Below are 4503 nucleotides of genomic sequence, written 5' to 3' on the forward strand. Positions count from 1 at the left end.
CGTAATGTATATGACAGTATAGAACAGAAAATTGTCTGTGGAGGTCCACGTCTTCATATAGGCCCCATATAACGGTACCTCCCGATATTCGGTATTTTGATGATTTTAGCTACATTTTTCACCGATTTTTTTAAAAGTTTCGAACTGGAATATTGTAATGGCTTATGACAAAAGTTGCCTATGGTCCATGTCGTCGTATAGACCTTAATATAACAGCTACATTCGGTATTTTTAAGATTTAACAGAATTTTTAACGGTTGGAGGGTATTCAAAATTCGGCCCGGCCGAACTTACATCTTTTTTATTTTCTTTCAATATAATCCTTCTCGTAGTGATATCATGCACTCTATAGCAATGTTATTTGGTATAAAAAATTAAAATGTCTCCGTCAAATTTAGTGAAAATCGGTTCAGAATTGGATATATCTATATATTAGTTAACTATAACAGCTCTAAAGCCGAATGTTGATAAGTGGTATAATCTACTTCAAAAAAATTATTTTGTTATGGGAGCTTTACTAAATATGTATAGTGGTGTAGGGTAATATATAGTCGGCCTGTCCGACTTTTGACCTCTCCTTACTGGTTTTATTTTAAAAAACCTATAATTCTCGAGCAAAAAATCGATATCTTCGATCTTAAGCCGAAGTGTTGCTGATTGATTCCAAAGTGGTAATGGATCGGCATTATTTGTTCACATATGTTCTCTTTCTTGTTTTAACCTCACTACATAACCTCCTTGTATCTTCGGCTTTTTGGCTAATGGGACTTCAATCTTTTCTTCTTTCAGGGTTGTACGGTAAGTCTTTCTGTTATTTTCTTAGGTAGAGAGTGTTTGGACCTTGCCTTCCTTCTCATCAACAGCCCCCGACATGGAGTGGACTGCCGCGGCTAGGTTTTGGCAGTATCTTTGGTACTTTTTGTTTTTATCTCCTAAGCATCTCTTTATGTAACTCTCATTTTTAATCCCTGCTACTAAGAATAAAAGGAAATTTTTACGGAATATTTTCGAGAAACTTGCATCAAGTGCCCTTCTGGCTGGATCGCCATATAATACAAACACTTTCAACTTTTTGTGTTGTACGGTAAGTCTTTCTTTTATATTCCTTAATGGTGAGAGACCTTGACTCGACCTTGTCTTGCTCGCGTTCGGCTTTAATGGCTACGAAGTGCAGCAGTATACATTATTATATGGGGTCGATGCAAAATAGTACATTTTAGACCCCACAAAGTATATATATATATTTTTGGTAAGCTTAGAATTCTAAGTCGATTTAACGATGACCGCCCGTCTACCTGGCTTTTTGTCCGTCCGTCTGTGGAAATCACTCTAGCTTCCGAAGTAGATTGATAAAATTATACTCAAGTGTGTGTTTCGTCTTTAGGACTGTTGGTATTGAAAATGGGCCATATAGGTCCACGTTTTGGTGTAGTCCCCTTACAACGATACCTCCCTATATTAGGCGTTTGGTGATTTTAGCGACATTATTTAAATTTCGTATTGGCAATTTGTAACGGATACTACAGCCTGTGACAGAAAACTGCGTACGCAGGTTCACGTCTTCGTATAGTCCCCACATAACAATACCTTCCTATATTCGGTATTTTTATTATTTTTAACAATATTTTTTTAAACGAATATTTTTTAATTTCCAACTTCCTTCCAAATGGTGGCGGAGTTTTAACCGATCTATGATTTTAAGTCCCATAGAAGGATAAGTCAGGTTCTGGGGGTTTTGAAGGTCTATACCGCTTTTTTGGAAGAAATTTGTTTAGATGGAATACTTTAGATTCTTCCCTCCGGCAACTTTGTCCAATTTCTTATAAGTCTAGTCGTATAAGTTACAAAGTATTTAAAAAGTGTTAAAAAATTGATTTGGTCTTTGCAATGCATACTGCTATGTGACAGCTTTTACAAACTGGCAAAAATTCAACCTGGCAAAAATTCATTGTGAATGGAAGAAAAACACAATACCTAGGGTCTAGCGTTATATAGGGTCTATTTCAAAACTGGTCTTACATTGAGTAAGTTTTACGAGGATGTATTCTACCTCTTAGGATTTTCAAATGTCAAATGAAAGTCATTCCAGTCATTACTCGCATACATAAGCGAGTAATTGGACCATGCAGGTCAACGTTTTCGTATATTTCCCATATAACGGTGTCTCCCGATATTCGGTATCTTGACAAGTTAAACCGCATTTTTTAATGAAATTGTTTCAAATTCGGTATTTAAAGTTCCCAAAAGGGTTCTTTCTACTGTGGTAGATTACTGTTTATCCACATTTTGCATAACCCCCTGTGCGAGATAATATATTTCAAAATTGTTACCCTATAGCATAAAATTGTCTTTGTCGTTTCATGTTTTGGTATATCTCCCCATGTAGCACCCACACAATGATTTTTGAAGACTTTAACTGCATTCTCCAACCGATTCCGATGGGTTGGTACTATAAGATGGGATCTAAGGGAATATTTCATTTGATACGACAAAAACGCGCCTTATCGGAATAAAGATTTTAAACCTTAGGTCTCCTTGAAAAAACCCGTTTAACATTTGGAATCGATCTAGGGGTGTCTGTCTGGTTGTCTGGTGCGCACGATAATTTTCCAAGAAGGGGGTATCCGATTTGATCCAAACTTTGTATATCGCAATATTATTGTCAAAATTAGATCGATATCGCAGATAGGGAACATCGGTTTACTCCTTCTGGTACCTCCCCTACAAAATGTCAACATTAAAAAAAATAAATAAATAAATAAATAAATAAGTAAATTCGATTTTGTTTTGAATATTTTGTAAGTGCTAGGTCAGGTGCGAAAATGGACAATATCGGCCCACTCCATCAAGTACCTCCCCAATAAAGGGTCAAAATTTGGAATAATTTTAACTCGTATAAAATATGCAATAATAGTCCAATTGTCTTCAAATTTCGCACATCTAAATATTTCTACCAACACAAGATCTGTTATTTACATTGTAGATACCGACCCACTCCTTTTGGTACCTCCCTACAGCGGGTCAAAATTTTGAATAACCGGGAAGTTCATAAAATTTCTTTTAAACTCGGCACATCCCAATGCTTTTACTAATCGGTTCTCTCCTTCTGGAAACTTACCTACTAAGCGGTCAAAATTCTGATTCTCAGAGGATATAAACTTTATGTACAAAATTAAAATTTGAAATTGTCTGCGACATTTTCCAAACATAACAACAGCAAAATCTTTAAAATCTTCATTGCAAAACAATGGGATTCCTAACCAATTTTTCGTAAGTACTTAGAAAAGTAAGGAAAGAACTTTGAATACCCAGCAAATTTTCAAAAAAAAAAAAAAAAAAAAAAAAAAGAAGAAAAATACTGTTAAAATCATAAAAATACCGGATATAGGGAGTTACCGTCATATTGGAGGAAGACTTGGACAATTCCGGTGAATAATGTCGCTAAAATCATAAAATACCGAAAATATGGAGTTACCGTTATATGAGGGCTATACAAAGGCGTGGATGTGTTTGAGCAATTTTCTGTCATAGAATGCAGTTCCCATCAGGAACTTAAAATTACGAAACATTTCCGGTAAAAAATTTGACCAAATCATCGAAATACCGAATATATAGAGGTACAGTTATATGGGGACTATATCAAATCTTATACCTATATTGACAGTTCTAGGCAGGTAAGTTTCTTACATAATGGGAACACCTACTACATTAAAATTGAGATTAAAAATCTTAAATCTATCGGCACAGTTATATGGCGGCTACAACAAAACGTATATCCCAATACAAAAAGTCCTGCAGACGAAACACAGATCTGAGTAAAATTTTATCAACGTACTACAATTCTTTCAGAAGTTAGAGTTAGAGGATATGGCTAAATCGAATTTGTCTGCAATATTTTTTTTCTGGCGGAGATAAGTCCTCCCTGTTACACTTTACTCAGCGTTTAATTGTGACTTGAGCTCATGTGTTCATTTTTGTGTTTATGAAAAATGTGTTCAGTTTCAAATGATATATAAGTTTGATCGATTGATCAGTGGTGATTGACCAGTCCGCATTAAAAAGGTCAAATGATATGATTTGCGATAACCGATCACGAGCTAATTGACACTTCGTGAAATGGAAATTTCGAACATTTGCGATACTAACCTACTTTTTGATTACAAGCAATGACAGATAAGTTGAAAGTTTGTATTTTGGAACAATAGGAAATACACGTTTATGCCTAAATTTACCAAAAGCGATTATAGTCGCTTACTAAGAATATCTTAAAAATAGCTACCGAAACTATGAGTACTTATTTATCAATGTGCTTGATAGCCATTATATAATTCTATTTATATCTCTGCTAACGAATAATGTTTTTCTTTCGATAATTTTAGCAATGAAAATTTTCGCAATGTTTCTGAGAAAAAAAAAAAACACAAACCATAACAAAACATTATTAATCACCACCATACACACGTCACTCTCAAGGTGCTGGAATTATCATTCGTTAGGATCTGA

Source organism: Musca domestica, unplaced genomic scaffold (assembly GCF_030504385.1).
Source record: "Musca domestica strain aabys unplaced genomic scaffold, Musca_domestica.polishedcontigs.V.1.1 10, whole genome shotgun sequence".
Taxonomy (NCBI): domain Eukaryota; kingdom Metazoa; phylum Arthropoda; class Insecta; order Diptera; family Muscidae; genus Musca; species Musca domestica.